Source organism: Chenopodium album, chromosome 17 (genome assembly GCF_948465745.1).
Source record: "Chenopodium album chromosome 17, dcCheAlbu1.1, whole genome shotgun sequence".
Taxonomy (NCBI): Eukaryota; Viridiplantae; Streptophyta; class Magnoliopsida; order Caryophyllales; family Amaranthaceae; genus Chenopodium; species Chenopodium album.
The window spans coordinates 4757541-4780720 of NC_137850.1; the positions used below are offsets into that span (position 1 = coordinate 4757541).

A 23180-nucleotide genomic window follows, 5' to 3' on the forward strand; every position below is an offset into this window, starting at 1 on the left:
TAACAAAATTATAAATTAAGAATAATACAGGTTAAGATATTATTTAACAGATATATTTTTAGGACTTAAGTTGTAGTAATACACAAACTTTTCCTATGTGGTTGGCCACACAGTGTAACCAGCCACAATTTTTTTTAATCCTACACCACAACGGCAACCCTCCTCTTTATTCTCTCTCCTCTTTCCTTCTTCTCAAAGCTAGCCCACGCATCACCGATTGGTCTCTTCCATACCAAAGGGATCGATGGACCTTCAGCAATCAATCTCCAATCAAACAGACGTCTCATTGATTCTAATTGGAAAGGTGTTGTCTTCAAATGAAGCAAAGAACAAAAACATGGTAATGTCACCTATCTCACTCCAAGTCGAATTGAGTTTGATTACTGCTGGTTCATCCGGCTCGACTCGTGATCAGCTTCTGTCGTTTCTCAAGTCCGATTCCCCCGATCATCTCAACAAGCTTTGTTCGGAGCTCGTTTCACTCATCTTCACCAACGGTATCGCCATTGGTGGGCCGAAGCTGAGCTATGCCAATGGAGTTTGGGCGGATCAAACACTTCCTCTTAAGCCTACATTCAAACAAGTTGCTGATCATGATAAACGGGCCTGGACCACACCCGTCACAACTGTCCACTTTTCATGACCATGAGGTTCCACCTCAAAACCATATGGCAATGAGGGGAGTAGCCCCTTAGCCTTATAAAGTGGACACAACTTTCTTATTTCTTCAATGTGGGATACACATCCCAATATAAACTCTCACTTATAAACTCAATCAATGTGGGACAACACACCACTCACATGTGGGTTTTCTCATGGGCTCAACAGATCATCTTTACAAAGATGATTCTAATCAAGTTGATTTTTTCAACAAAGTATGTCTTTATTTCCTTTTACTCCGTAATATATTTTTTATGTTTAATGTACTTATCAATTGCTATGATTCTAGGGGAATGATGGACCGCTACCCGGTATAGGCTACCCCGCCCAATACCAAGTGACGTCAGATTTATTTTTTATTTTTTATTTTTATTTTAATTTAGGATAAATAACAATACTTAATGACTTAATAACAGTATTTGATAAATTAATAACAGTACCTTAATCTAAAATAACAATTTTAAATAATACATTGATTTTTACTATAATTCGATCTGATAAGTACTTAAATGACTTTTAACGATACTAGTTATCAGAACTCTACTACTTATACATCAAAATAAATTATTTTAACTGTTTAAAAGCCCACCATGCTTCGCAATAATAGTTATTTAACTAGAGAGTTTTGACCAATACCTGAACTTAGTTGACAATGGAACCTCCGACGTTCTGAGCTTCCGGCTTTACCAAGGTAGCTAACCCTAACCCTGTCTTCCTTAGATCAGGCTCAGCACAGATCTAATTCGTTTCCTACCTTAGACCGTAATCTCTAATTAGACAATCCTTACTGTGTTTATGATGGAACTTTTTAAACAGAAAGATAACTCATTTGATATATAAGGTTCAAGGGGATAACGTTTCCTTCTTGAAAGAAACTTTTATTTAATTTGAAAAGATTACAACACTCATATATTACAACAAACACACAAATTGAAAGCTTAAACAGACATAAGCTGAACTAGAGTTTTCTCTACTTTAAGAGAGATGGAGAACCAATCTGTCTCTTAAGGTGAGTATTTTTCTCTAGAGGACTCTCTAATGCTTTCAGAGCAATTCTCTAGCTAATTCTTCCAACTTTGCCTTCACTTCTTTGCCTAATGCCCTTTATATAGGGGAAGGCTCACAAAGGTCACCGACACTTTCTATGGCTTACAGAAAACCCTGACTTAGCAAGTGAATATCGTTCACTCCTTTTCTAAAGATTCTTTAAAACAAATAAAACGTGCTACAACAGTAAAAGTAGAATACATAACTGCTGGTGTGGGCTCAGGACTCCATCATATCTTGTAGACTACCTTTGTTGTCCTTAATCTCTTCATAATGGACATACATTGGGTCGTCTTCTTCTATACCTAGATCCATCACACATTTAGCAGCATTGGATTCATCCCATGTGACAAAGATCTCCAATAAGTGCTCTTTTCCTTCTAAGGATAAATATCTCCCATCTTCAACTTGTTCGAGATAATCATACACTGATTCACCATGTAATACTCCTTCTTCTAAATAATTTCTTAACCATTCTGGTGCTACTATACAAGTATTTCCCACATGTATTATGATTGGTGGTTCTTCTTTTAAGGCTATGAACTGGTTAAGATACTGAGCAATATAGAAAAATCCATGAGCTCTTGCTTCTGTAGGATCTTTTACTCGTCTCTGCTGGATACAAATTAGATATTTGAGTTTGCGATGAACGTCTTCAAACATGATCAGGAAATGTGAAGAGTTAATTTTTCCTTCAACCATTTTTATGTTTGCACTTTGCACTTGGACTTGTTCAACTCTTCCTTTATATCTTGTTGCTTCATAAATTCTTCTAAAAACATACTTCTGGAATTTTGTGAGCTTCTCAAGGAACGTAGTATTATTATCAGGAAATGGTACAATATTATGAACCATCCCATAATCCCAAGCTCTGTAGTGCTCCGCTACATAAGGTGCCCTCCATTCTTGTGAATGTGGATGAATTGACACAGTACCCACTCTGGAATTGGTGTTGAATATTATTCTACTTTCCCATAGATCATAGACATCATACATCTTGTATGACCTTGATACAACTAGATCATACCAAAACCTAAAATTATTATCTTTTATTTTATTTAGTATTATATCCTGAATATCAGGAACGAGCCTCAAGATAATGACCATTACTTCGTACATTAGGAACCTTCGAACTACTACATGACAACTTTTAATTAAACCATCTCGAGATCTTCTTTTTGATGAAACAATCATGGCCTCCATCAAGGCCCAAGTGGAGGGTGAAACCCGCTCCATTGCTTTATCAGTTTCTTCAATAAGAGTTTTTCTCTCTGCCTCCATCTTTTCTAGTTGATGGGCAGGAGGTTTTTCTGATGTCTTGTGCTTCTTCGTCATTAGCCAATTCTCTGGTTAGACTATCGGCTAAAGAATTCTTTGATGCCTGTATATGTTCAACAGTAAAAGAGAATTGGTTAAGCCATAATTGTCAACGCAGAAGTCTCCGTTGCGCTTGCATATTAGACAAATTCTTTTTAACAAAACCGAGTATGGCTTTGCAATCTGTTCTTATTAAGAACTGTTTAGGGGCTAAGAAGATTAAGAACTTCTCGATCCCTCTAATGACTGCAAGGATTTCCTTTTGCATTGTGGGATAATTTAACTTAGCTTTATTAAAACTTCCACTGCTATATCTGCAAAGTCTTTCTCCTTCTTTAATTTTTAACACATCACTCCAATGCTCATTACTAGCATCTGTTTCAAGGATTAAATCATCTTCACTAGTAGATAGTGTTAGTACAGGAAGATCTTTACACATAGCTTTTAAATTTTGAACAATTTTGGAATCACTTTCCTTCCAGGTCCAAGTTATTTCTTTCTTGAGTTTTTTCTGTAATGGTTTTCTTAATAGAGCAAGATTTTCTATGAAATCAGAAGCATAGGTTAAACATCCTAGAAATCTTTCTAGTTGTTTTCTATCTTCAATTTTATCTTCAAATTTTTCAATCTTTTCTAAAATATGTTTTTGCAGTATTATTTATCATGCTTTAATTTCTAATCCAAGAAACTCAATTTCTTGTTTAGCATAAACACATTTATCTTTTCCAAGGATTATGCTATGCTCTGCACATTTTTGAGTTACTGCTTTAAGATCATTCTTATGTTGTTCTAAATCTTTTGAGAATATTAGGATATCATCTATATAGACCAAACAACAATGATTAAGTTCTCTAAAAATATTATCCATTCTTCTCTGAAATATTTGTGGAGCATTTTTTAATCCAAAAGGCATACCTAGCCATTCATAATGCCCTTGAGGGGCACTAAATGCAGTTAAAGGAATGCTTTCTTCTTCCATTTTAATTTGCCAGTATCCACTTTTACAATCCATTTTAGAAAACCATGTGGCTCCTTGTATTCTATTAAATAAAACAGTTTTATTAGGAATGTAATAGCCATAAAAAACAGTATTGTCATTTAGCTGTTTATAATTAATGACCATTCTAGCTTTACCTCTTTTTTCTTCTGCATGATTTCTTACCATGAATGCTGGACTATTATGAGGACTTTTGCTATTCCTAATCAACTTTTTATTAAGCAATTCTTTTATTTGTTCATCAAACTCCTGAATATCTTGGTAGGTATAGACCATTTGTCTTACTCTAATAATCTTATTCGGATTTGTTAGAGTTATCTTAGCAAATGCCTTATCCTTTTTCCAATGTTCTAAGGGATTTGTTGAATATAATTTTTCACATAACTTTTCTTGCTGCTTATTTATCTGATCTATTAATGATGAATCACACTCAGCAATTCTAAGTGCAACCTCTCGTTGTGTAGGAGTAACCCTATCACCACGCTGGCTGCTCGTAAATTCCATAGTCTGATGAGTATAAGCCTTTGTGATTTTCTGTATAGGAACAGAATGACCATTAATAGTAAAGATTATTTTATCAATAGTTTGAGTGCATGGAGAGTATAATCTTTGAAAATTATTTCCTATTATCATATCATGACTAGGTTGATCAGTTACCCATAAAATAGGAATAACACATTGAACTCCTCCAATTTCTATTGGTAATAATTCAATTATTTCAGTATGCATCATGACACTATTATTAGCAATTCTGACTTGCATAGGATTTTTAGCCTTTTTCCACAAAAATTCTGGAAATAAAGTTCTCTTTCCAAAACATGTAGAACAACCATTATCAATATATGCACATAATTTATATTTATTATAATCCTCAATGCATATATCAATTGGAATATAAATGCTATTAGGATTAGTAATAGATATTTCATTATAAGCTTCCATTTGCATATTAACTTCATCTTCATATACTGGTTCACTCACAGTTTTGGTTTTATATCCAATTACCTTTCTAATAGGATTATTTGGATCTTCATTTAACTCTAAAGTAGAACATGACCCCATATCAATGCTATGCCTTGCCGGTTGTTTTAAGGCTTTTTTACTTTCATATTTTTCATTTAGTTTCTTTAGTAGAACTAATATTTCTTCTTCATCCTCTTCTGTCTTTTCATCACCTTGTTTTTTCATTCTTATTATTGTTGAATTTTGTCTACTTAGACTTGGTGTTCTAAGACTCAGATTTCTCTGTATTTTAGGTTTTGTATTCATTCCAATATGAAGTAATCCTGATTCATCAATTAGCATCTTACTTGATCTATAACTAACTGCAGGGTTCATAAAGAATTCCTCCCAAGTTTTTTCAATTTTAATTTCATTAGGATTTACTTTTATAGGTGTAATTTTCTTCTTAGGACCTCCTCTTTGCTCATATTTTTAAGCATCGACTATTTATTTCTTAAAAGATGAGTCTATAGTGTTTACCAACTTATAAACCACCTTCCATCTTAATTGTATGGGTCGTGTTCCTTTATGCATTTTCACTCCTTCTGTTAATAGCTTGATAGCTAAAAATTTTGATGCAAAGGAATCCTCTAAGCTCACATAATATCTAGGTTCACATATATAGCTTACCATTCCTTGACTTAAATTAAATGTGATACCATTGATTATTTGATCATAAAATTCTTTATGTCTAATATCACAGATAAAACTCAAGCATTTAACATCCTTGCCAAAATCTTGTAAAGGAGTTATGTATACTTGTACTGCACCAATACAAATATAGCTATAATTTCCTTTTTCTTTATGTTTTTTTTAATACTTTTCCAGTTTATGATATTAATTTCGGCTGCTTTTTGTTCACAGTCTTCGATTACTATGCTTCATTCCATTTCTTCGCATACATATTTAGTTCTAGTTTTAAAGAAAGAAGTTTTAAATATTTTATCCTTAGTAATCTGGGGAAAATTCCAACTTTCTTTGTTTACTTGATCTAGGTCATTACCTTTAAATGAATACTCGGCTCTTTTTAGTTGACCTATCGTCATTTTGCTTTTATCTTCCTCATTGTCATATGACTCTGAATTTCTAACTCTTCTCCTTCCATCATATTATTTATTTCTTCATAATTTTCATCTTCAAACTCATCACTAACTTCAGGTTCTTCATTATATTCATTTTCCTCTTCAATGATTTCTACTATTCCTTTATTATTGCTTAAAGCCAATTCTAAAGCCTCGTCTTCTGGTATCTATGTAATCCCAACTTCCTAAGGCTTCCATTAGTTTATGATTAGCTTTCTTACATTCATTAGCATAATGTCCTAATTCTCCACAAGACCAACACTTACATGCCTTCTTTTTCTCAAGACAATATGTTGCCATTCTGAAAAACCTACTTGGTTTTCTATATTTATGTTTATAATACTTTTTCTTAAAAGTTTAACCTCTTGATCAGTCAAATTTATTTTTCTTATAATTCCTTCTTTTATTATAGTTTTTTCTTGCACATCCATAGTTGTTTGGGAAATCCCAACAAGTGAGAAATTGTCTCTTCATTTGTTGAGTTCCTGCAACCTCTATACATTTCTTTTCAATCCATTTTCTTAGAAAAGCAATTCTATTACCTAGGGCATCCCTAGCTAATAATTTCTCTCTCCATTCTTGATATTTTTCACTAATTTCTTCGTTAAGGGGACTGGTTATTTTGTCATAGAACATTCCAGGATTTGTATCATTTTCACCAATATTATAATAATATGTTTCAAATTCCATAATGTAATTATCAACATATTCCATATTACAGATTGACAAATTACTTAACTTCCTTTGATATTCCATTCGTTTTTCATTAGGGTCAGTTCTAGGACCAATGAATTCTAACTCAATGTATTGACATAACTGCCTGAACATTCTAGTAGGTGGTTCACTAGCTCTTAATGTAGTTTTGACTTCTTCCTCTATTCCATCGTACTAGTCTTCTACACAGCCATAAAGACTGTGTTCGATATAGTTTAAGAAATTTTCTGAAGTCCAATCAGTGTTTAATTTAAGTACACTACTCATACTCTTCTTCCACTGATCTAAAACATCTTGTCTATCTCTTACACCGTCTAGCTTAAGTTTATAACCGGTTTGACTTATAGGTTCAAGAGTCACTTCTTCTTGTTTAGGTATATGATTAGGCATAACCTTGACACTAAACCGGGTAGTCTTCCCTGGTATGTATCTTGGTCGTGTGCAACTTCCTTCTCCTTGATACCTAGGTCTTTGGATAACATTGTTTACGTTAATGTTTTCATTAATAATTTCCTCTCCAACATCATTATTATCCATTACTCTTTTTCCTAGTTTATTTTCAATCTTTTGTCGAAGAACTTCTATGGGTAGAAAGTCTAGATCATTTAACTTCATTAATCCCATTTGTTGATTTCATTAATCCCATTTGTTGATATAAATCTTCCTCTAAAGTAATGTAATTATTTTCCTCTATTTCATTATCAGAAGCAATCCCTTGTTTAGAAATTAAGTTCAAGATTTCGTTAAGCTTATTAGGGTCTTCTTCTTTATCGAATAGGGCTTGTAATTCATTAAGTGTTTTCTTCTGAAGATGAGGGTTCATTTTAGATCGCTTTTCCAAATTGATGTCTAACTTCGTTTGTTAAAGCAAGTTGAACTTGTTTAACTTGTTCTTTTAGATCGCTTACTTTTTTTTTTTATTAATATCGGTTGTGGTTATTGATATCTTATTTCGATATTAATACAACGAGCATGTATGTTATCAACTTTCGATCTTAATTCACCAATTTGATCTACTATATAATTAAGGACTGGGCCAAAATTACTAGTATTTTTAGGAATATGATAATAATGCTTAAAATCAGGTTTCTTACACTCAGTAGAAGGTCTAGTATTCTCCAGTTTTACCTAATTATTAATTTAACAACTTAATTTATCTTTTAACCGTATGGCTCTGATACCAAATCACGCAGCTTAACAGTTTTTAATTTATAATAACTGTATTTTCTTCCTTAATAACAGATTTCACTTATATAATAACAGTATACAAATATAATACTTAATTTTTAACACAAATACTTAACCTTTTAATATATAAGTACTACTGAAAGAGCAAAATAACACCTCGAAAACAATATTGAAGAAACATATAACAGTATTGAATTTTATTTTAACAGGCTCAAACTTAAAATAACAGTATTAAAATAGAAAATGACGTTTTTCCAACACTTAGCGAAATTTTTTTTTTCAATGTTGGCATGGACTTTCTTAGTCCCTACCTGGTAGTGGGCAATACTTTCTCATGATTCTAAGCTCTACGATTGCCGTTGACTTTTTTTATTATTTCGGAGAGAGTGTTCAGTGTATATATGTAATGTACAATGTACATGGTGTTCTGGGAATATTGATAAGATTACCCAATTTTTTTTGTACATCTAATTTTATCGTAAATCAAACAATTTCATCTAATTTAGCAAACTATTAACATTATTAACATTCATACGTAGTACTGTAGTAGTCATTTCCGAAAAGTCATTCACCCCGATTCATTGACCGATTTCCCAAGTTCAATTATTGACTTGAAATTTGAAAAGTACAATTTTTTTTTTTGAAATAAAATTATAGTCATGCAGAATCTATTACTCCTTCCGTTCCCAAACGTTCGACCCTTTTGGCCTAATTTTAGTCCCAAAATGATCGACCCATTTGTATTAAAATACCCACCAATTTACAACAATATTTGTGCAAAATTAGTTTTCCATATAAAATTTTGTTTTTTTCATGTATTTTTAACATTTTATCTCTCTAGTTTTTTACAAACCCGATGTAAATTTATCTTTCCAATATGTTTTTATTTTTTTTATTTAACTTTCTTAATAACTGCGAAATTAACGCAAAAGGGTCGAAGTTTTGGGGACGGAGGGAGTAAATACTTTGAATTTTTAACAATTACTTAGGCGTTGTTCACTCTAATTTAGTACTGTAAAAATAAGTTTGGTGAAGTAAAAGTCAATAACTTTAAAGAATAATTATAATAGAGGATCAGTAAAAATAATTTTAGTTTAATATAATTCAGTAACTTTAAACAAGAATTAGGCCCTGTTCACTTCTCCTTAAAAAAAAAATAGTATTGAGTAAAAATAATTTCATTTCAGTAAAAATTATTTCATTACAATAAAATTCAATAACTTTAAAGAAGAAATATAATAAAAAATCAGTAAAAATATATACTTTCATTTCAGCAAAAATATATACTTTCATTTCAGCAAAAATAATTTCAGTTCAACAAAAATAAGGTATATTGAACGGGGCCTTATAATGGAGAATTTAGGAAACTAATTTTAGTTCAATAAAAATAATTTAAGATCATCAATTATAATTTCAATTCAACAAAAATAGGATGAAGCGAACAAGACCTTAGTAAAACTCAATAATGCCCCGTTCACTTCACCTTATTTTTGCTGAACTGAAATTATTTTTATTAAAACAAAATTATATTTGCTGAACTTAAATTATTTTTACTGAACTTAAATTAATTTTACTGAACTGAAATTATAATTGCTGAACTGAAATTGTTTTAACTGATTTTCTATTATAATTATTCTATAAGAAAACTGAATTTTACTAAACAAAACTTATTTTTATTGAACTGAAATTATTTTTACTGAACTGAAATTAATTTTACTGAACTGAACTTATTTTTACTTAAATGAAATTATTTTACTTAATATTATTTTCTTAAGATAAAGTGAACAAGGTCTAAGTATTAAAGATATAATAATGAATGCATTTATGTGGTGGCAAACGTGATGTAATGAAATAAAAAAAGAATATAAAAACTACAAGAGAATAAGCTAAGTTGTGCTTAGATCTTGATATGAATATATATCATGATGTACCATGTTAAAAAAAAACATTTTATTAGTATGAATATATATTTCTTCCTTCCAGATGCGAAAGATGGGCTTCCAGCCTTGGTACATAAAGTAAGCTCTCAACCTGGTTTCCTAAATGAACACCTTCTATTTCCATTTAGAAAAGTTAAAGTGGGAACTTTTAAGCTTCCTAAGTTCAAGATTTCGTTTGGATTTGAAGCTTCAGAGATTCTCAAGGGCTTAGGAGTAGAATTGCCCTTTAAGGCAGTGGCCTTACTGAATCCACAGACTCATCTAAAGCTCAAATGTTATATTTTTCAAGCATTAACCAAAAATATTTTATTGAAATCAATGAGGAAGGTAGTGAAGCTGCTGCTGCTACTGCTTGTAAAGTGAGACCAGTGTGCTTAAGAATATATGAAACATTGGACTTTGTGGCTGATCATCCATTCATATTTCTTATCAGAGAAAACATTACTGGAGTCGTGCTATTCTAGGTCGTGAATCCTCTTGAGAGTTGAAATGTTTGAGTTTTAAGTCGTTTGAGTTTGAGTTGAAAACATGTCTTTCTTTCCTTTTACTCTATATTTTATTTTATTTATTTTATATATATATATATATATATATATATATATATATATATATATATATATATATATATATATATATATATATATATATATATATATATATATATATATATATATATATATATATATATATATATATATATATATATATATATATATATATATTGTGGTTACTGTACTTATCAATTGCATGCTATAGTTTGAATTGGATTCGTCAGTCTTCTTCTTACTGTATGGATTTTTCGAATTTATTTTCTACGATTGCCGTTAACTTTTTATTATTATGGAGAGTGTATATGTAATGTACATGGTGTTTTGGGAATATTGATAAGATTACCCAATTTTTTTTCTACATCTAATTTTTTTGTAAATCCAACAATTTCAGTGTAACTTTTATCTAATTTAGCTAACTATTCAGATTCATACGGAGTAGTAGTCACTTCCGAAAAGTCATTCACCCCAATTCATTGACCAATTTCCCAAGGTCAATTATTGACTTGAAATTTGAAAAGTATCAGTTTTTTTTTTTTTTTTTTTTTTTTTTTTTTTTTTTTGAAATAAAAATATATAGTCATGCGGGAATCTACTACACATTATGAATTTTTAACAATTATAGGTGTTGTTCGCTTTAGTTTAGCAAAAATAATTTTGGTTGAGTTATAATTAATAACTTTAAAGAAGAATTATAATAGAGAATTAGAAAAAATAATTTAAATTCAATAAAAATAATTTCAGTTCAATATAATTCAGTAACTTTAAACAAGAATTATAATAGAGAATTATGAAAATAATTTTATTTTAGTAAAAATAATTTTAGTTCATTAAATAATTTAAGATCGGCAATTATAATTTCAATAGTTTAACAAAAATTGGATGAAGTGAACAAGACCTTAGTATAACTCAATAATTATTAAAGATATAAGAGAAATTTGTGAAAAAGGACCTTTTAAGTGGTCGATTTTTGTAAAAGGACCTTTTAAGTGAAAAGTTGTGAAAAAAGACTTTTAAGTTGTATTATGTTTTTAGGGGTACTTGGGTGATTTTTCTTGGTGGTCAATGCCGGAGCTCCGACGTTGACTTTTCACGTGAGTTTTAAAAAAAATTTATTTTTCCCCCAAATTTCAGAAAGAGAAAGAGGGAAAAATGAATGGGGTAGTCTGAGAAAGAAGGGAAATTTAAGGGAAAAAAATAATTTTTTTTTAAAAAACTCACGTGACGAACAAGTAAAAGTCAACACCGGAGCTTCATGACCATCAAGAAAACTCATCCAAGTATCCCCCCTAAAAACATAATACAACTTAAAAGGTCCTATTTCACAACTTTTCACTTAAAAGGTCCTTTTATAAAAATTTGACCACTTAAAAGGTCCTTTTCCACAAATCTCTCAAGATCTGGTGGTAAACGAGATATAATAATGTAATAAAAAAGAATATAAGAACTACACGAGAATAAGCTAACCTCTCCTTTAATGTGCATACTGGTTAAATCTATATATTCAATTATTGTAGGCAATTGACGTGGTTGCGGATGTGAATTCTGTAGGAGTTTATAGGTACTATAAAGCGGAAAATCATGAATCATATTCATAAAGTAGCTAATCCCAAGATCGCATGCATAACACACAAGACACATAATCATACCTTTGAAGCGTGAATTCCACGAAGCTATTTGACAGGCAAATCAGGGAGAGAATAGAGCCCCAAGCGTTGCTCCTCTACTTAGTCCACGAGCTTCGAACGAGCCGTCTACCAATACTAGATTGGTCGAGTGAAAGGGAAAACTGCGATCACCTCCTTTAATGGACTAACGGACCACCACGAACCACCACCACCACGAACTACCAAAACCGGCGCAAGGGAGGAGGAGAGAGTCGTGAGAGAGAGGAGTATGAAAGGGGTTTTGTCTCGTGTTTGCTAATTAGGGTTTGATCAAACTGATCACTCAATTCATGACTGAAAACCCTAGGCACTTAGTCTATTTATAATCATATTATAATTAGACTAAGTCACGAGGCCCAATAGCCTCCATACTACTCCATGTAGCCGGCCATACTACGGGATGAGGCCCATCATGGGCCTCGTCCTCTCGTGCTCGATCTAAGCCCTTTGTGTGACCTTATAGGATCCGTCCAATTGGGCTTTGGCCTATTTTACTAGCCCAAAGATCGTTAGTACCTCTAGCTATGATATAACGATGACCCAAATGTACGAACATAATTATCTCCATAATTTGATCCATTTATATATCTAGTAATTGCACATGATGAAGACATAAATCCTTCAATCTCCCACTTGTCTGAGATAAGTGTACAATATTCAAATTCCTTAAGTCAATGTATGTCTATTTAATAATATGATTGCATCACATGTCGAGATCATATTAATTTACAAATCGTTTCTTGAAATCTGAGTTCAAATTACAAAACCAAATGATTACTAAGTAATGCATTTGAACGCGGCCACGTATTTTCTGAATTCTCCCTCTTCAAGCGGGCATGACACATTCCTTAAATTAATAGGTAGACTCAATTCAATCTTGTAGCAACAAGGCTCCCACTCAACTTTTGAAGTAACCAGGAAACATCCTTTATAATCTCCAGTTACGGGCAGACGTTTGAATGTAACACAGTTAAATCAATCATTGAATGAAATCAATGTTCCACTCATGTCAAAGGAATCCACTAATATATCCGGAAGCTCTATACTTGAACTTCAAAGTAGGTCAATAGTTCGATCATGCATCATTCATGCATATCCAAGTGATTGACCGAGCATCACCATGCCCCTATAGCCCATGAAACTGCGCTATCCAATCAATCTTACATGCTAGTCCATTTATTGAAATCATTTATGTCCACTTTAATGATTTCGAACTAGGAACTTAAATAATATATGAATTTTGTTCACCTGTGGGGTTTCATTCACTGGGTCATCATCCTGATGAGCCCATCAATTCATAATTATTTTGGACATTTTATTTAATTTTCAAAACCATAATTAAATAAGAGAAATGAAATTTCTATTTTAAAAATAATTCTGCAAATTGATGCATTTCTTATGTAATATGTTTTCTCAAAACATATACAACTTAAATTACATAACTTGCTTCAATCCAAGTCTTTAATTTGACTCTCATATCTTAGTCTATGGAAGGGGTTTAGTGTTTTCTCACTCATAATAAAACTTTACAGATCACGACATCCCGCTTGTCATTGATCTCATAAATGAGGTGATATCTCATATTTATTTGTTTGGATTTGTGATCTGACCCTAGCTCCTTTGTTTTTGGCAAAGGTGTCCTCTTAGTCATAAGACGATTTGATCCAAACTTCCTCCTTAACTACTCATACTGTAGCTAAATACACATATTCTGACATTGAGTATGAACCAACATTCCACTTTGAACTTTTCAAGCTTACTGTACTTCTCCATTCAGACACAAGATGTATCTAGATCAACATCTAAAGTCATCTTGCCTGTTTAGAAAACTTGCAACCGTATAATCTTTTGACAATTTGTTCACTCTTAACACCATAAACTAGAAACATTCCTTTAGTGCTTCTCAAGTACTCAAGGATTTGCTCTTGGCAACTTTCAATATGCTTATTCTGAATATACTTGAAACCTGTTACACATGCACAATTCATATGTAACATCTTGCTTTGTACATATCATGGCACATATAATGGACCCTTTTGCAAAAGCATGAGGTACACTATCCATACAACTCAACTCTACTAGCTTTTGAAAGCATTGAGTTTTACTGAGCGTAATACCATGAAACATGGGAAAACATCCTCTCTTAGAGTCTTGCTTCATGAACTTGTCAATAACCTTATCAGCATAAGTTTCTCGATATTGTCCAATCATTCTCCAAGGTTCACTTTGTGGATCTTGATTCCCAATATGTATTTAACATCTCCTAAGTCTATCATATAGAAATAACTCTTTAACCACTACTTGACTTATTCAAGCATTGATATGTCATTTCATATGAATTGTATGACATCTACATACAAGATTAAGAAGACCAATTTCTCTCACTAAACTTCTTGTCTGTACAAGATTCCTTTTCGCTCTTTGAGGAAATCAAACTGTTTGATTGCCTAATCGAAACGAATGTTCCAACTCCATGATGCTTACTTCAATCCATTAAATGAATTTCTGAAGCTTGCAAAACTTTTGAGGGTTTCTGGATTTCGAAATTTTTATGTTGTATCATATACATATCCTCCATCAAGAACATTTCAAGAAGGTGATTTTGATATCCAATGCTAAATTTCGTAATCGAAAATTTCAGTAATCACTAGAAGAATCCAGACAGGCTTACGCATCTAATAGGTTTGATCCTATTTGTAAGACTACCATGGACTAACACATCTTTACAGACATGGAGTTCATTCTGGATTTCATGGCTTTAAGCCACTTCCTGAGTTGGCACTTATCCAAAGCTTGCTTGTAGGGTATGGGTTCTAACCTTTCCAATAAGAAAATTTTAGAATCCACCTTTTCTCAGAATTTCAACAAACTGTTTTGTTTTGATTTCAAGCGACCTATAATAGGTATGAGCAACAATAGAATTATTCTCTTCAACTCTTTGAAGCCTTTCATTCTAGTGGGACGATAGAAGCCACGCTAGTTGAATTAGCTTGCTTCGACATATGATTTATCAAATTAGCTGATTTCATACGCCCTTGTCTCTAATGTAGTGTTATCCACATCCATATGTTGCTCGTCTCGAATCTCATCGAGATCTAATTTTACTCGCACTTGGCTTTGTAGGAAGAGATTTCTTTCTATAAAGACACTATCGCGAGCAACAAACATTTTGTTATCTACGCGATTGTAGGAATAATACCTCTTAGTTTTCAAACATTTTGATTTAGGGTGTATTATGTCATCTTTGTAAACATTTTACAATGATTCCATAACCCTTAATCTTGTTTAGAAAAGACAACTTTTGGAACATTTCCAAATCATAACTTTTATGACGTCTCTTCAATTGCTTTGGTTTAGTTTCAGTTTAGTGTATTCTCAATTGTTGTTCTAATGTATGTCCTCAAAATGATATTTGTAAGTCATTAAAGCTAATCTAGGATCGAACTATGGCAAGCAAAGTTTGATTCCTTCTTTAAACACACATTTTAATTGTAGTGTTCCTGGATTGTGAATTAATTCAACAATTCCCTTAGATGATAATTGATTTTGAGTTAAATATTTATCACAACAATCATATTGTGGTGTTAAATTGTTTATCTCAAATTGATTTCACATTTCATTTTGAAATTCTTGAACTTTTCAATGATTCCAAGCTTTACTTCATTAAGTAATTATCGATATAGTTACTTAAATCGTTAGTAAAAGCAATGAAATAGTTAAATCTCTTGCTAATTATTGAACTTATTGTCCACACACATCATATGTATGAGTTCCAAAAGGTCATTAGCTCCTTCACCCTTTCAACTAAAAGTTTACTTGGTCATCTTACCTTATCAAGCATGACTTTTAATTCACAAGTGATTCATAACCAAATAAGAGTAAGAGTCCATCCAATTGTTACTTTGGATGTGCAAATTGGTTATGTGACCTAATCTTACTTTGTTATAAGTAAGTTTGCTTTAAATCATCTAATTTTGCTTTTGTGATCTACTTTTATCAATGTCATAAACATAATAACTCATATCTAGCATAAATGAAAACAATTTATTACCTTGGTCATGGATCAACACTTGTCCATGCCAAGTAAAACCCAAATCAGTATTCAACAAGAAAACCGAAATATTGTCTCATCAAAACTAGAAATTGTCTAAATCATCATAAAAATTCAGATTTAAAACTATGAAGCTTTCTTGGTCACTCGAACACTTCTAGTGGACCTTTTAGCTCCATTTCCCATGCTAGCTTCACTTGTTTGCAGTTCCTATCCAACATTAATAATGTTAAACCCTGCAACTTGGTATCACATACCTAAGTGAAAGTTAAAATGTTTATAACATAACACCTGAGGTTGATGCTCCATTCTTCTTGAGGAAATCAAGGTATTTTTGGAAGTTACGCTTCCAATGCCCTTTCTTCTTGCAGTAAAAGCATTCACTTTCACTTGCAGCCTTGGGTTTTAGAGTCGCTTTAGGCTTTTCAGGAGCTTTAGCAACTGACTTGCCCTTGCCCTTAGCCTTTTGCCCCTTCTTTTGAACCCCTTTCCCTTTTGAACCATAAGAACCTCTTTATTATGTTCCTTAGGGATTAGCTTCTCAACACTAACCAACATAACATGCAACTCATTCATGGTCTTTGTAGCATTAGACATGTTAAAGTTCATGATAAATTGGTTGAAAGTTTCTGGAAGTGAATGGAGAATGATGTCTGTAGCCATCTCATCACTGTATGGATGCCCTAGTTTCTCCATATTTTGAATAAGGCCAATCATTTTAAAAACATGACCATAAACTGTGGTACCCTTCTCCATCTTACAGTCCAGAATTTCACGATGGAGCTCGTACCTTTCAACTCTTGCTTGTTTCTTAAACAAGGCTTTGAGTTCTTTCATGATTGTGTACGCATCCTGATCCTCAAAACGCTTTTGAAGACCAGGCTCCATAGTAGCAATCATTAGGCAAGTGATAGGCACAGCTCTGTCATGAGTTTCCTTGTGCTTCTTGATCTCTGCCGAAGTTGCATTTTCTGGCAAAGGTCTTGGCAATGGGGTGTCAATGATATCCTCTCTACCTTCAGATTTTAGAACAAGTCTCAGCATTCTTTCCCAATTGGAAAAGTTTTCTCCTGTCAACCTATCCTTCTCTAGGAATGGTCGAAGATTGTAAATATTGTTGTCATTGTTACGGCTACCCATCTATGTCAAAATAAGGAAAATTTTAATAATTATGTTTAATTTAACAATTAAAGTACCATAAACGAATTAATTTTGGTAACTTTAAAAGCACTTTATTCAATAATTAAATGATCCCAATTGAATTTTAAGTGATTCCAAGACCCTTTATTCGTGCAATAATTGACCGGACTTTGGCCCTACCATCAACCATTGCAATTTCAAGGTGAGTAAACTCTTTACTGATTACAACTCTTGTAACTCTTGGTTGAACAATTAATCATCACATGTTTAATTATTACCCTTTGCTTCAAGGTTCTAAACTCTTTAAGTAACCTTGTTGAGCACAACCAATCAAAATTGTAAAACTTGATTTACCCCAAGTCTCCCAAGATATAAAATGACACCCAGCTTTGGCATGACCTATCATAAAGATCAAAGGTTTATTGGGTTTTTAATTGGAAAATCAAACTCAATATTACTGGGACCTAGATTTATTATGTTGTGATTATTTAGTGAACTCTAGTGCATCATCAATCAACATAAATAAAATCTAACATGCATAATCTACTAATGCAATGAAACATGACATAGTATGGTCCCTTAGTCCTAAGAAAACTAGAAATGAAAAGCTCCCACTTGAATCATCATGGATCTCCATCCACCTTGCTCCTTTGGGCCTTCACTTCATGGGTTTCTTTGGACTAACAGTATTTAAATAACTAATCTATTTATGTTAAATAAAAAGTTACAAAAATACTTAACGGCACGCCGACCGTATTTAGATTACAAAAATACATCACGATGCGCAGATCGTATTTAGAATCTATGGGTCATACTAGTCTATATATAGCAACATAATATCATATATTATAAAAGTGCCATATAATAAATCACTCAACATGCTTGTCTAAACTACAACATCGAATGTTCATAATTAAGGCAACGCATTTCCTAAAATATCTCATATTTTCAATCATAATTAGATAATATCGTATATTATTCATGACCATTCATAAAATATCATATATTTTAATTTAGGCATGAGATAGTATCAAATCATATGTTAATCTAGAAAGATAAATCATATTTAATCTTCCATGATTATCCTAACAAACTTAGGAGATTCTATCCTAATTATTTGCCAATCAAATAAATTTAAAATCAATTATATCCTAATCTAATTATGGGATAATCATATTATTTAAATTAATTATTATCCTTTTGGAATATGCTCAGAATATCCTAATCAATCTTATCGAAAATTAACCACTTTAATTATGGATAATTACCAATTTAACAACTTTAAATATGGATAATATCAAATTTAACAACTTTTGTAAGATTTTATTTTATCCTAAACAAAAGATTTTTATCCAAAATAAAAGATCATATTTTCAAAATATCTTATTTTATCCCAAAATAAATCATATTAATCTTGAAATATTTTAAAATAAAATAATAAATTTTTTTTTTGAAAACTGTCTGCCACCTCGCCGGCCACCGAGGTTGGCTAGCCGAAGCTAGCCACGGTGGCTAGCTGCTAACAGCAGCCACTGCCGCAAAGGACAGCAGCGAGCAGTAGTAGTGGCAGACACGGCAGCAGCGTGCAATGCTTGCACAGCTGCTGCCAGCCACCTTGGACCGTCGCCCTCCCTTCCCCTCCCTCTTGGACTGCCAGCAGGTCGGCAGCTGCCGTGGCTGCGCCACCCAGCCACGGCTACCAGCCTTAAATTGTTTTTTTTGGTTTTTTAATTTAATCAAAATAACTTTTATTAAAATTAAATTAAATCAGTCCAAATTTTAAAATTAAATCATCATTCAATATTAAAATTAGGGTGTATCATAAAATTAATCCCACTTTAATTCTAACTCTTAAAATTAGATCGATGATCATACACAAAACATTTTTATGTAAAATCAATCCGATTAAAATTATGAAACATAAAACAATTCGAATTAAATCAAAAATCAAGAACCAAAATCATATTTTAGGCTATGAATTTTCGAAAATCCGAAAACTAGGGTTAGGGTGTTCGAAATTTTGAATGCTTTAGGGCTTAATTGGTCCTCTTCATGGCTATTTTGAGCATAATTAAATCATATTCAATCAATTCCAAAAGTTTAATCACATTAAAATAATAATTGAACCATAATTAAATTAATTTCTCCCTCTTAATTGATTATAAAATTAACATGGACTTTAAATTAACGTATTATTATCATCAAGCGTGTTCATTAAAGAGCCTAACTGATACCAATGTAGGAGTTTATAGGTACTATAAAGCGGAAAATCATGAATCATATTCATAAAGCACCTAATCCCAAGATCGCATGCATAACACACAAGACACATAATCATACCTTTGAAGTGTGAATTCTACGAAGCTATTTAACTAGCAAATCAGGGAGAGAATAGAGCCCAAGCGTTGCCCCTCTACTTAGTCCACGAGCTTCGAACGAGCCGTCCACCAATACTAGATTGGTCGAGTGAAAGGGAAAACCACGATCACCACCTTTAATGGACTAACCGACCACCACGAACCACCAAAGCCGGTGCAAGGGAGGAGGAGAGAGCCGTGAGAGAGAAAGAGGAGTATGAGAGGGGTTTTGTCTCGTGTTTGCTAATTAGGGTTTGATCAAACTGATCACTCAATTCATGACTGAAAACCCTAGGAACTTAGTCTATTTATAATCATATTATAATTAGACTAAGTCACGAGGCCCAATAGCCTCCATACTACTCCATGTAGCCGGCCATACTAGGGGATGAGGCCCATCATGGGCCTCGTCCTCTCGTGCTCGATCTAAGCCCTTTGTGTGACCTTATAGGATCCGTTCAATTGGGCTTTGGCCTATTTTACTAGCCCAAAGATCGTTAGTACCTCTAGCTATGATATAACGACGACCCAAACATACGAACTTAATTATCTCCATAATTTGATCCATTTATATATCTAGTAATTGCACATGACGAAGACATAAATCTTTCAAATTCCTGGGCTGAGAAGCAAACTAGTGGCCTTATTAAAGGGTTGTTGTCTCCTGATTCCGTTGATAACCAAACTAGACTTATCTTGGTAAACGCCATTTAATTTAAGGGTGCATGATATAAGAAATTTGATGCATTGCTAACAAAGGAAGATGACTTTTACCTTCTTAATGGTAGCTTAGTTAAGGTGCCTTTTATGACCACCAAAAAGAAGCAATGTGTAGGGAATATTTCAAGCATCCCACACTTGAGCCCCACTGTGATCATACACTTAAGAATGGTGGCGTTTAAAGGGAAGGAAGCTAGAGTAAAAAAGTCGCCAACATGTTTTAGGAACTTGTAAACCGTTCACAGGGTGAAGGTTACACCCCTTCACGATTCATGAGATCGCTAACTCCATAGGTCTGGAACCATTACTGGATGTTCGGGGATGAAGGTACAAATCCAACCTAAAAAAGATTGAACCTGCCCTAAATAGGCCTCTACTTTATTCTTCTCGTATTCATGTGCGCTTTCTGACTAACATATAATCAATAGATTAATCCTAAACCTGTTTAATCTATGTTGGTTGAATATTATGCACAAGAAAAACTATTATTGGCGATCACTTGAATTATAACCATGTTAGCCTAAACAAGATTATTAATTATCTTATTAAGCGTGATTACAAGTACAAATTCCCTTTAATCCTGCATAAAAGGCGTGATCAAGCAATAACAATAACAATATATCAAGTAACATAATAATAATCATCTTCAAAATAATAATAATCTCAATCACAAAGCAATAATAATATTAGCAAGATCCTAGGCATGATACTAACAAGATTAATAACAAATCCTAACATATCACTAAATAATAAAGATCAAAGCTTTATCCCTAACATAATACTAACATGATAGAAGAAATAGGAAGCATCCCATAGAAACATACATGATATTAGCAATCTTAGTTATTACCCTAAACATGATACTAGGAAGCAATAAAGACATCCTAACATGATACTAAGAATCAAAATAATCAAAGCATGAATTCTCTATCAAAAGAATAACAACTAAATTACTTACTTGGAGGCCTCGTATCTCTTTCTAATAACAAAATACACACGTTAGTAACTTCAAGGAAGATAATAAACAAACAAATTAAATTAAATAATTAAAATAGAGATTTGGGACCAAACCCTCAGAAATTATAAACCTTTCACATCTAGGGCGAAGGCAACTTCGAACTTGGCCAGGTGTGTCAAGAACTTATGTATGTGGAATTTTGTAAGAGGGAAGGTTTAGAAAAAGAGTAGAGGGAGAAGCTTCTAGCTTTTAGAGAGAAAGAAAGAGATGATTGTTGAATAATTGTTGAGTGCAAACGGGGAGATACGACCCCTGTTTATAGAAAAATAGTCCGAAAATGATAGAAAATACTTCAAGTTCTATACGGAATAAAACTGGCATATGTCGCCAGGCGACAAACATCAGCGCCAGGCAACAAGATTAGCGCCAGGTGACAGACATTAGCTGTCGGCGACAGACATTAGCGCCACACGACAGACTTTGTCGTCTGGTGAAAAAATCTATCGTTTGGCGCTAACTAAAAGATAAAACGCGCTTTGTACGGAATCCTTTTCCCAATATAATTAAGTAATTAGAATCCGCGTTAAACAGTTTCAAGATCAAATTTATCATAAAACACTTATTTTATTCCAAATAAAACTCTTTTAAAATATAATTATCAATCCTAATGCTATTAGAATTTAAAAGAACATATCTAGAAGATTAAAATCAATCCTAATAACTTTAGGAATAATAATTAATAGGCCCTCCTCTAGATCATTGGGCCACATATAAAATTCATTTCGGGCCAAATCTAATTTAATCCATAACTTTCTCATTATTCATCGGAATTAGGCTTATAATGTATCGTTGGAAAGATCTTTTCGAGCCCAATCCAACTACACTATTGTTGGACCCTTATCATGGACCAAACTAAATTGGACTGAATACTTTTATAAATAGAGTGTAAGAAGAAATATTTTCAAAAGCAGAAAGAAAGATATTTTAATAAAAACATCCACATCACTAGACCGTTCACACTTTCACTTTGTTCGATAATCAAATAATGTGAAAGGTATTCATCACTGGGTTTTGTTTTGGGGAGACACATTTGGGTGTTTACAGAAGCCCCCACTTTGACTGAGTTTGGAGAAACGTAAGTTTCGAAAACAAAAGTCAAAGTAGCGATAGGGACAGAGAATGATTCAGAACGTTCTGCGATCCTAAATCATTCTTGTAACGCCGATACCTGCAAACTAGCATTAGTTAAACAGATAAAAGAGTAAATAAACGCGTATCTTGCACCGTCGAGCACACATCTCTAGAGTAACCGATTTTTGTTTAACGATCTTCCTCAAGCTAGGGGATATCGCCTGAAGACTGCTCCGCTTGTAGCTGCCTTTAATTTTCTCTATGATAGTCTTCCACATCTTAAGGAACACCATCGAAGATAACTCCGCTTGTAGCCATCTTCAATTTTACTGCTGTGACGTCCTTCCTCGTCTTGGGAATTCCATCGTGAACCACTACGCCTCGAGCGATCCATTGAACGACAATCTTCCACGCCTTGGGAATTCTACAGCAAACCACCATGTCTTGAGTGATTCACTGAATAACGGTCTTCCACGCCTTGGGGATTTTTATCATGAGATTCTGCGCCTCGACCAACTCATAAATGAACAATGACAAATTTCCTCGCCTCGGGTAACATGTCGTAGACTCCTTCGTCTTGAGCAGTCTTCCGAATGATGATTTTACTCGCCTTTGGAAGACTTATAGTGTAACAGTTTCCATGCCTTGAGAATCCTGTCGT

The 23180-nt window shown here is 32.9% G+C and overlaps 1 pseudogene; it reads left to right on the forward strand.

The window, feature by feature from the left end:
• The first annotated feature begins 244 nt into the window (after positions 1-244).
• The window catches only part of LOC145587458 (serpin-ZX-like), a 38537-nt pseudogene continuing 15601 nt past the window's right edge, over positions 245-23180 (forward strand).